Here is a 12,384-nt window from a genome sequence, read left to right on the forward strand (position 1 = left end):
GTTAAGGCCTGAGATTCTGTCAGAGATAAAGCGCCTAGTGCCTCACCTCTCCCGGCCTTCTCGATCCTCCTCGCTCGTGGTGTGTGGGCCCTGTCCCTGTGCCAGGCCCTCTTGGTGTTGAGACGGAGTCCCATCACATTGCTGTATCCCGTGAAAAATTCTTTCAGCTCCATCTCATCGGTATAACGGTTCCTGACAGTCTGGGTATCGGACTGTGTGCCGTGCTGCTGTATTCCCTGGGTTTATTTTCACTGCGACCTGGCCTGAGGCTGTGCTGTAGCTGTTTCCTAATTCACTGACCATGAGCGGCCTTGTGGGTGGAATCAGTCTTTCTGGTTTTGTCTCCGGTCGGGGCTGTGGCGTTGTGGCTTTGGCAACACGAGGCGCAATTCCGGGCGTGGGGCAATCCCTCCTGACCTCAGTCCTCCATAGAAATTGAGTGAGAGAGTGAGAACCCTGAGACTGGGAGTGAACTGGACACACAAACACACACACACGCACACACACACAAGGCCGCTCTCCCTCCACCTCCCTCACCAAAAGCCCGTCCACACCAGCCGGGGAGAGGAGGGAAACCCAGGCTGAAAGCCAACCTGCCACCGACCCCCTCTTTCATATGCGAATCCCACCAAGGCCAGTTCAGAGTCTGCACCCCCAGAGGTCGGTGTTAGTTAAACCCATTTCCTTAGCTCGGCCCTTGGTTCCCTCCCCCTTCCCTGGTGACCAAGGCTTGGGGCCTAGTCTGTCTCTCTCTAGCTCTGATTCTTAAGTGAAAAGGCAAAAAGGGTTTTATTAGCTAACCCTGCTGCTTAGTACTTTTAAATGATCATCTTTATTAATTACTAATTATTCAAATTATCAATTTGTTGCCCTGACGTTGATTTTTTTTTTGTTCAGCAAAATGTGTATGTTTCCCTCAGACCTTAACTTTTTGTGTTAAATTGATGTTTGATGTTGCGCCAAACCAAATCCTCAGGCAGCTGCTACTGGGTTTCTTGCTGAAGGGGAATGAAAGGCTCATACGCAAAGTGGCAGATGGAATTCAATCTAAAAAAGTGTGAGGTGACGCACTTGGAGAGGGCAAACAAAGCGAGGGATTACTCAATAAACGGGAAGTTATTAAGAGGGGTTGAGGAAGTGAGAGACCTTGGAGTGCATGTCCACAGGTCCTTGAAGGTGGCAAGACAGGTGGATATGGTGGTAAAGAAAGCAGATGGAATGCTTTCCTTTATTGGGTGAGGTATTGAATACAAAAGCAGGGATGTGATGCTGGAACTGCATAAAACACTGGTTAGGCCACAGCTGGAATTTTGTGTACAGTTCTGGTCATCACATTACAGGAAGGACATAATTAATCTGGAGTCAGTGCAGAGGAGATTTACAAGAATGTTGCCAGGGCTTGAAAGTTGCAGCTATGAGGAGAGATTGGATAGGCTAGGGTTGTTTTCCTTAGAACAGAGGAGGCTGAGGGGTGAGCTAATTGAGGTGTACAAAATTGCGAGGGGCCTAGAAAGAATAGACAGGAAAGACTTGTTTCCCCTAGCTGAGGGGTAAATTACCAGGGGGCATAGGTTTAAGGTGATTGGTAAGAGGGTCAGAGGGCACATGAGGAAAAACATTTCCACCCAGAGGGTGGTGGGTGACTGGAATTCACTGCCTGAATTGGGGGTTGAGGCTGAAACGTTCAACTCATTGAAAAGGTACCTGGATCTTCAAGGCTGTAACCTGCTAGGCTATGGACCAGGTGCTGGAAAGTGGGGTTAAAAATGAGAGGCCGGTTTCTATTTTGGCAGGCACAGACAGGATGGGCTGAATGGCCTCTTTCTGCGGCATAACTTTCCTAAGGTCCTATGGTTCTAAGTCTGATTGCTTTTTGGAGGGCTGGCAAAAAGGGGTTAATTTAACACAGGAAGTGTTGGAAATGCTCAGCACATCTGGCGGAAACTGTGTGGGGAGAAATCAATGTCCGTGACCCTTCATCAGAATTTAGAGCATATCGTGGACCTGAACCATTAACTCTGTCTCTCTCTCCCCAGATACTGCCTGGCTTGCTGAGTATTTCCAACATTTTCTGTTTATATTTCAGATTTCCAACATCTGCAGTACTTTGCTCTCCTGTTATATGCTCCATGCTGGGCATTTGTAAGTGTGGTTAGTTTCAGTTTAAAAGAACAAACTATTTATCACTCAATGCAAAATGTAATTTTTCTGTTAATATCGGTCGGTGCTAATCTACTGGAAGGTTTTTTTTTTGCCATTTTTAAACTTGAATGTGAAATCAGGAGTTGTGTGCCAATATTAGTTCAAGATATTCTCATTTGTACATAGGATTGTTGTTTACGGTGCTTGTGAGGTTCCAGTCCTTTGGATGTTGCTGTCTGGACATTAGGTAGGGCCTGTTTCAAAGAAACAGAGATGGTTGCATAATATGAATGACCAAGTTGTGTGTTATTGTCTGACAAAGGTGTGGTTGGAAAGTGAGTTTTCGATGGGATTTATAAATAGAGGCGTAGAGTACAAAAGGCGAGAAGTTTTGCTAAACCTATTCAAAACAGTTTGACCCCCGCCTGTCCCAACGGTTCCCGATTCTGGGCACCTAAAGGATTTGAAAGGGAGGGTTAAAGATGGGCGGGGGAGTGGGGGGAGGAATTAGGGGCCTGGAAACAAGCGGAGCACCAGGGCCCATGACTGCTCTCTCCCTGGCTCTGACCAGAGGAAATCGATCCCATCAATGCCCTTTAATCATCTTATACAGTGTAACTCGATTCTCTTTTCTCCCCAGCAAAATGCTGAATAGTCTCCTTCAGCTGCTGAAATCTCAGTGGACACATTTTTCCATCTTCCGCGTCTGTACACTCGAGTCACCACATCCAGAATAAATCCGCATTAACTCACCCATTCGACAAATACATGGGATTAGAGCTGGAAAAATTAAGGCTCACTGTGTCTGAGAAAAGAGTCAGATATTGGTCAGGCTGAGCTTGAGACCTGTGCCGCTTATTGTTAATGGCACAGACTCACTATCTGACTTCGCTTCTTGCTCTGTGACTAGGGAAAATGGTTCCAAGATCGTCGGCTGACTTCTTTTATTATCTGAATTCACCAGACCGAGCACCTGTTGATACATCCCGCTACCTCTGGAATATGTCGAGCGCTTCCCAAACCTTGGAAGCACCTCTCTCAAAAAGCCCCTGTGGATGAGAAGGTCCAACGCCGGATCGGCTGCACCAGCTCAGCCTTCTACAAACCACAGCAGCGAGCATCTCACCACAAGGGCCTCCACAAGTCAACAGAAGTCCTAGCCTGCAGAGCGGCTGTCGTCACCGCACTCCTGTGCTGCAGTAAGACCGGGATTTTACATAAGACACACAACTGGATTCTGTCAGCAATGGCTCCACCATGCCCTCCGGATTCAATGGGAGGACCATCACAGAAACACTACCCTCCCTCTTGAAACCAGCTCCACAAGCATTCAGGCAAAATCAACCATGATGGACTGGACACTGTGTCCAGAAGGCTGAAAACCATTTCCCTCGCCCGCTCCTGTCTTCTCAACTCTCAAATGGCCGGCGTTCCGGGGGAGGACAAAGAAAATCCCCTCAAAGACGCCCCGAAGCTCTCCTTGAACCCCGGCAGCATCGATGTCAATGACTGGGAGGCGCTCGCTACCAACCGCTCAAAATGGCGACCGCTCGTCCACCGAGCTGCCTCAGGCTTTGAGCCCGAATGCCTCAATGATGAGGCAGAGCGGCGGCAGAGAAGGGGTGAAAAGGAAGGTGAATCCTGCACTCCGGATCCCGCTAACTCGTGGGACGTCCTGCCCCCTGTGCCCAGAGGTCCTTGAGTCGGGAAGGGTCTGTTTGGTCATGTGAAGGCCAATGGCAGAAACTCACGACCCTGAGTAGACATCATCCTCGAATCGGGGGACAGGCGCTGACGTTCGCCTTGTGGTTTTCATCCAAACCACATTTCATTTTTATCTCAAAACAAATACCAAGCTTGGGATTGCCTGTAGGAATTGGTCCAATTGGCACCAGACCAAGCCCAAGGATCCAGACATGCTCAGGTTCAATGCCAATCACTGGTATTTGGCACCATATGCCACACAAGTCACTGTATGCTGGCTGTGTCTCCAGCTGCCAAGGCCTCAGTCCTGGAATTTCCTCCCTAAGCCATTATTTAACGCCCTTTCCTCCTTTAAGATGCTCCTTAAAACCTGACTATCTGACCAAGCTTTCGTTAACCGGGCTCGAATATCTCCTTATCGTGGCCCGATGTCACATTTCCCTGTGAAGAGCCTGCGAAGGCTGCTATATAAATGCAAGCTGTTGTTGTTGTTGTTGTGAAAGAGGCAGGGAGGCGCAGAGGTATTTAGGGAGGGTATTTCTGAGCTTGGGGCCCAGGCAGCTAAAGGCCACAGCCACCAACTGTGAGCCATTAAAACGACTGACGCGCAAGGGCCCAGAATTCGAGGAGGTGCAGATAAACGGGAGGTTTCACTGGCTGGGAGGAGGTTAAAGAGATAGAGAGGGACGAGGCCATGGAGGGATTTAAAACATGGAAGGGAATTTGAAATTCAAAGGTTGTTGGGCCGGGAGCCAGTGGAGGCCAACGAGCACAAAGATGATGGGCGAATGGGACTTGGTGTGAGTTTGGATATGGGCAGCGGAGTTTTGGATGAACTTTTATACTCAATGCCCCTATAGCTCAGGATCCTGGATGTTTTATTAATTGCTTTCTCAACCTGCCCTGCCACCTTCAATGATTTGTGCACATATACCCCCTGGTCCCTCTGCTCCTGCACCCCCCTTTTATAATTGTACCCTTTACTTCGTATTCCCTCTCCCTGTCCTTCCGATCGAAATGTCTCACTTCACACTTCTCCGCGTTTAAATTTTATCTGCCACTTGCCCGTCCATCCCAGTAGCCTGGCTCTGTCCTCTTGAAGCCTCTCGTTATCCTCCTCGCAGTTCACAACACCTCCAAAGTCTGGTGCAAATTTTGAAATTGTGCTCTGCCCGCCCAGGTCTGGATCACTGGTAAAGGCCAAGAAAAGCAGTGACCCTAACAGCAACCCCTGGAGAAACCTATGTCGAGCTTCCTCCAATCTGCAAAACAACCGTTTATCAGCAGCCTCTGTTTCCTGTCACTCAGCCAACTTTGTATCCGTGCTAACACTGTCCCTTTTATTCCAGGGGCTTTGCTGACAAGCCCTGTTGCACACACACGAAGGCATTAACAAACTTGCAGAATGGGCACACAATTAACAAGTCGACTCCAACCTAGATAACCGTGAGGTGAGGCATTTTGGCAGGAAAGATACCGAGGCCACAGACTCCCTGGGAAATAAGTGTCTGGATGTGGTAGAGGAGCAGAGGGAGCCGGGGGCCACAGCTACACAGGTCACTAAAGTAGCGACTCAAGTTAACAAGGCCTGCAAAAAGCAAACCAAGTCCTGGCGTGTGCTCCGAGAGGAATAGAATTGAAAAGTGGAGAGGCTGTGTTAAGTTTTATGGGACTGTGTTTAGATCACACTCAGAGTATTGTGTACAGTTCCAGTCTCTGTGTTATAAAAAGGGAGGCGCTGGGGAAGGTGTACAAAACAATTTACTACATTTGTTTTTTACTCATTTATGGACTAGGCCAGTATTTATTGCCCTTGTTCAGAGGGCATTTAAGGGTCAACCACATTGCTGTGGGTCTGGAGTCACATGTAGGCCAGACCAGGTAAGGATGGCAGATTTCCTTCCCTAAAGGACATTAGTGAACCAGGTGGGTTGTTATGGTCATTATCAGACTTTTATTTTATTGAATTCAAATTCCACCATCTGCTATGATGGGATTTGAACCTGGGGTCCACCCCAGAGCATTACCCTGGGTCCCTGGATTACTAGTCCAGTGACAATACCACTATACCACCACCTCCCCCAGGACGGCAGCAGAATGGAGAGGTTCTACCAACCTGGGGCTCTTCTCTCTACAGGAAGTGGTTGAGGTGAGTGCAGATGCATTTGAGGGGAAGCTAGATAACCATGTGAGGGAGACAGGAACAGAAAGGGGTGCTATGGGATGAGATGAAGTAGTGTGGGAGGAGGCCTGCGTGGAGCATAAACACTAGCATGGAGCAGAGGGGCAGAATGGCCTGTTTCCCTGCTGGAACTGATATTTCATAATACTTCCTACACACTGGACTATGTTAGTTTCTGGGGACACTGCTCACCATCTCTTTGTGAGCTAAGAATTTACTTTCTACATTCATTTTCACACTCACTCCATCTCTTGCCAATTTGCGATCTATCTGTGATCCCACTGAACGCTTTATATCCTTGCCTGCTGTGACTATATTTACAGAAATGCTTCATATTTCTTTTAGTATTCCCTGCTCCCTAATCCCTCTTTCTATTTCAGCTCTCCTGTCCTACTTCTTAACCCACTGTATCTTCATTTAATTGTTTACCTTGGCCCAATTTGTAAACCTTAGTTATTAATGTCTGCAACAATCTCTTTCACTATCCTTCCTTTCTACATCACTCCCATCTCTCCCACTAACAATGGCTGCAGCAGGTTCCTTAACTCAATCTTCACCCACTTGCCTGTTTCTCTTGTACTCAGGCATTTCATCATCACATAGCTGATCTTAAACAACACCTACCGTTCATACAATTCACATGGCTGAAGGTGTTTCACAGAACAAGAAATTGAAACTGAGCCAAAAGAGGAGCTATTGGTGGAAGAGGTAAGTATTAAGAAATTTGAAAGGGAGAGAGAGGGGTAGAGAAATGGAGAGATGGAGAGGTTTTAGGGAGGGAATCCCAGAGTTTAGGGCCCTGACAGCTGAGGGCAGGGCCACTAATGGCGACGCGATGAGATTAAAATCAGGGATGTGCAAGAGGCCAGAATGAAAGGAGTGCAGATACCTCGGAGGGCTGTGGGGCTGGAGGGGATTACAGAGCATGGGGGAAGGGAGAGGCTATGGAGGGATTTGAAAAGAAGGGTAAGGATTTTAAAACGGACTGCTTGCTGGACTGGAGCCAGCGTAGGTCACTGAGCATAGGGGTGACGGGCGAAGGAGACTTGATGCAAGTTAGGGGGCAGACAGCAGGGTTCTGAATGAGCTGAAGTTTACGGAGGGTAGAATTTGGGAGATGGGCCAGGAGACTGTTGGAACAGGCAAATCTAGAGGTAATGAGGGCATGGATGAGGGTTTCAGCAGCAGATGAGCTGAGGCAGAGGTGGAGACGGGTGGGATTATAGAGTTGAAAGTTGGTGGTCTTTGTGATGGTGCAGATATACGTTTGGAAACTCAGAATCAAACATAACACAGAAATTATGTACAGTCTGACTAAGACAGTCCTCAGACAGTTGCCAGGTGGTGGGATAGAGTAAGTTGGCTAGGGAACAGAGGAGGGAATCCATAAACAATAGTTTTGATCTTCTTATTTGGAGGAAATTTCTGCTCACCCAGTACTGGGTGTCAGATAAACTGTATGACAATTCAGAGAGAGTGAAAAGTTTGAGACCCACTTAATCTCCATCCATAGCAGCTATAATCCCCTTTCTCACGCTATCTAACCATCCTTTTATTCACCTCCCACACACCAGGATGAGTCAAAAGCACTGAATGTGATGTACATCCTGAGCAGGAGACTCAGCCTCTGCCCATCTCACCTGTTGCCACCACATTGCCCTCATTCCCCTGGGTCACTTGCGTCACATTTGAAAAGTGGTTGGAGATCTGAGGTCCACAAGTGCACGTTTCTCCCTCTCTCTCCCTCTCTCTCCCTCTCTCTCTGTCTCACCCTCAGTGCAGGCTCTTTCTGAGGAGTAAGTCAGGTTGATAGTTTGATGTTGGCACTGAGTCATGTAGGAATAGTCATGTCAGATCACGCAGTCTGCAGAGGATGTGAGTCAAAGGTGTCAGCGGATGGAAGAGTTTGTGAGGGTGAATTAAGCTCAGGATTTGAAGGCAGGAGTAACTAGTGGGACAGGTTTGCTGCTGTTTCAGGACAAGGTTTTTGCAGTGTTAGGACATGTCTGGGCGGAGGGTGGTTCGTCCTGTGTTGCATTGTGAATACCCAGTATTGCAATAATGTCAGAGTAGACCAGTCACCTTGACAAGGTGAACAAGATCGTTAAACTCATTGTAGCACTTCCACCAGCTCTGAGGGAGCTGCGATATCATGTGCTGCCTTACTGTCCTGTGCTATGCCATAACCCTACAGTGCTGCGCCCTTCCATGCTGTGCTATTCAGTGCCATTCTGTGCTTTTCCATGGTCTACCGTGCCATGCCATTCTGTGCTGTGCCTTTCACCAGCAGAGAAGCTCTTAAAAGATGTAATAGCAGAGTGATGTCTGTAGGGGGGGCTCTTGGGCTCTGGTGTAATGGGGCAGCGAGGCCTGTAGGGGGAGCTCTCGGGCTGTGGTGTAATGGAGCAGCGAGGCCTGTAGGGAGAGCTCTCGGGCTGTGGTGTAATGGGGCAGCGAGGCCTGTAGGGGGAGCGCTCGGGCTGTGGTGTAATGGGGCAGCGAGGCCTGTAGGGGGAGCTCTCGGGCTCCGGTGTAATGGGGCAGGGAGGCCTGTAGGGGGAGCTCTCGGGCTGTGGTGTAATGGGGCAGCGAAGCCTGTAGGGGGAGTGCTCGGGCTCTGGTGTAATGGGGCAGCGGGGCCTGTAGCGGGAGCTCTCGACCCCTGGTGTAATGGGGCAGCGAGGCCTGTAGCGAGAGCTCTCGGGCTGTGGTGTAATGGGGCAGCGAGGCCTGTAGGGGGAGCGCTCGGGCTGTGGTGCAATGGGGCAGCGAGGCCTGTAGGGGGAGCTCTCGGGCTGTGGTGTAATGGGGCAACGAGGCCTGTAGGGGGAGCTCTCGGGCTGTGGTTGCAAAGACCCAATTGTCGATTTGTTTCATCTTTCCCGTTGAATTGATTCGAAGATTGAGCAGAAACCTCAGGGCAAGAGGTCTCAGAACACCCACTGTTTCCAAGTATATCTTTGTGCTCAATTAGGAATCTATTCGTGGTTATGAAAAAAAGGTTACCTGAGGTTAATTTAGAACATGACTCAGAAACAGTGAGAGTGAAATGATAAATGAGACAGGCTGTGGGACCTGCATTTATTGAGAATTTGACAGGAATAAGCAAATTCAGAATCACTAAATTGTTACAGCGCAGAAGGAGGCCATTTGGCCCATCATATCTGCACCAGCTCTCCGCATGAGCAACTCACCTGGTCCCATTCCCCTTGCTTTCTCCCCAGAACCCTGCACATTTCAAATCCCCTCTGGCCACAGGAGAGGTGCCAGAGGACTAGAGGACAGTGAATGTGGTATCGTTATTCAAGGAGGCTAGAAAGGATAAACCAGGTAATTACAGGCTAGTGAGTCTAACATCAGTGGTAGGGAAACTATTAGAAAAAATTCTGAGGGACAGGATTAATCTCCACTTGGAGAGGCAGGGATTAATCAGGGATAGTCGGCATGGCTTTGTCAGGGGGAGATCATGTCAAACAAATTTGATTGGATTTTTCGAGGAGGTGACTAGTTGTGTAGATGAGGGTAGTGTAGTTAATGTAGTCTACATGGACTTCAGTAAGGGTGTTGACAAGGTCCCGCATGGGAGAATGGTCAAGAAGGTAAGGACCCTTGGGATCCAGGGCAATTTGGCAAATTGGATCCAAATTTGGCTTAGTGGCAGGAGGCAGAGGGTGATGGTTGAAGGTTGTTTTTGTGATTGGAAGCCTGTGATGAGTGGTGTACCACAGGGACCCTTGCTGTTTGTAGTGTCCATTAATGATTTAGATGTGAATATAGGAGGTGTGATCAATAAATTCGCAGATGACACAAAAATTGGTGGTGTTGTGAATAGTGAGGAGGAAAGCCTTAGATTACAGGACAATATAGATGGGCTGGTGAGATGGGCAGAGCAGTGGCAAATGGAATTTAATCCTGAGAAGTGTAAGGTGATGCATTTTGGGAGGACTAACACAGAAAGGGAATACACAATGAATGGCAGGACCCTAGGAAGTACAAAGGATCAGAGCGACCTCGGTGTACATGTCTACAGATCCCTGAAGGCAGCAGCACAGGTAGGTAAGGTGGTTAGGAAGGCATATGGGATACTTGCCTTTATTAGCCGAGGCGTAGAATATAAGAGCAGGGAGGTTATGTTGGAGCTGTAAAAAACGCTAGTTAGGCCACAGCTGGAGTACTGTGTGCAGTTCTGGTTGCCACACTATAGGAAGGATGTGATTGCACTGGAGAGAGTGCAGAGGAGTTTCAGCAGGATGTTATCTGGGCTGGAGCGTTTCGACTATGAAGAGAGACTGGATAGGCTTAGAGCAGAGAAGGCTGAGGGGGGGACCTGATGGAGGTATACAAAATTATGAGGGGCATAGATAGGGTAAATAGGAAGAAACTTTTCCCCTTAGCGGAGGTGTCAATAACCAGGGGGCATCGATTTAAGGTAAGGGGCAGGGGGTTTAGAGGGGATTTGAGGAAATATTTTTTCACCCAGAGGGTGGTTGGAATCTGGAACACACTGCCTGAGGGGGTGGTAGAGGCAGGAACCCTCACAACATTTAAGAAGTATTTAGATGAGCACTTGAAATGCCGCAGCATACAGGGTTATGGGCCAAGTGCTGGAAAATGGGGTTAGAATAGATAGGGGCTTGTCGGCTGGCATGGAAATGATGGGCTGAATGGCCTGTTTCTGTGCTGTATAACTCTATGACTCTTATTCCTTTTCAGATAACAGTCTAATTCCCTATTGAATGCTTCAGTTGACCCTGCCTCCACCATACTCTGTCAGTGCATTCCAGACCTTAACCACTCGCTGCATAAATAAGTTTCTCACATCATTTTTGCTCCTTTAGCCAATGACTTTAAATCTGTGTCCCTCTCATTCTTGATCCTGTCACAAGTGGGCACCATTTCTCCCCATCTACTCTATCCAGCCCTCTCAAGAATTTGGATACCTCTATCCAATCTCCTCCCAGCCTTCTCTTCTCCAAGGAAGGTGGTTCCAATTTCTCCAAACTATCTTGTTAACTGAAGTTCCTCACCCCTGGAGCCATTCTCCTGAACTGTTATTTTGTAGATTATTAAGCACTACTGTTATGGAAGGCAGAGGTCACCAAGTCTTATAGGTTTCTTACAAACCTAAGTTAAAGATTTATTAATGGAAGAAGTGATTTTAAGCACATACATAGATCTACAACTTACTACTAAGCTTATATTCAAATTGATCTAACTGTTTAAGGTGTTTAAAAGTGTTGATGAAGTACAAATAGAACGAAAGTATTTTGGTGGAGGGAGTCCAGAACAAAGTCCAGGAACTTAAAATTCACACATAGGGGATTGAAAATATGGAACCCTATCCCCCAAAATAACTGTTGAAGCTTGGGGTGATGAGGGGAAGTCAGCTGAACAGGTGATAGATAGGTGGATGGATTTTTGTTGGACAAAGATATTAAGAGTTATGGGTAGATGGGTAGATGGAGCTACAATACAGAACAGCCATGGTCTTATTGAATGGTAGAACAAGCTGGAGGGGCTGAATGGCCTCCTATTCCAATGCTTCATAGAATTCACAGCACAGAAACAGGCCATTCAGCCCAACTGGTCCATGCCAGGGTTTATGCTTCATACGAGGCTCCTCCCAGCCTCTTCATCTAACTCTCCCAGTGTCACCTTTTATTCTTTTGTCCCTCATGTATCTAGCATCACCTTAAGTGCATCTATGCTATTGACCTCAAATTGCATAAGAAGTAGGAGCAGGAGTAGGCTATTCGGCCCTTCGAACATGAGCATCATTCAATAAGATCATGGCTGATCGGCTACATCAGCACCGCCATCGTGCTCTCTCCCTATATAACTTTATCCCCTTAGTGCCCAAAAACCTATTGATCTCAGTTTGACTTTTTTTAGAAGTTATTCTTTATTCATAAAAATTGTAAAGATACATTGCATAACAGTTCAAATTTAACATTACCTGGAGCGTAATACAGATCAGTTCCTTTCAATCCAAGACATAAGGTGCCTCACTACACTCCCCGTTACAGGTTATATTTACAATGTATTTACATTTCATGGCAAACATTTTCTGGTGCATTCACCCCGAGGGGTCTATACAGTTCCCAGTCCCTCGGTGCACTGTGGCAGAAAGGTCTTAGACAGCGACCTTTCCCCATTGCGCCTTTGCGGCGGCTGCCCCAAGCTTTAGTGCGTCCCTCAGCACGTAGTCCTGGACCTTGGAATGTGTCAGTCTGCAACACTCGGTCAGGGACAACTCTTTGCGCTGGAAGACCAACAAGTTTCGGGCAGACCAAAGAGCGTCTTTCACCGAGTTGATGATCAAAGTATCACAGTACTATTACAGCACAGAAGGAGGC

This window comes from Cetorhinus maximus, chromosome 29, assembly GCF_964194155.1.
Source record: "Cetorhinus maximus chromosome 29, sCetMax3.hap1.1, whole genome shotgun sequence".
Classification (NCBI taxonomy): Eukaryota; Metazoa; Chordata; class Chondrichthyes; order Lamniformes; family Cetorhinidae; genus Cetorhinus; species Cetorhinus maximus.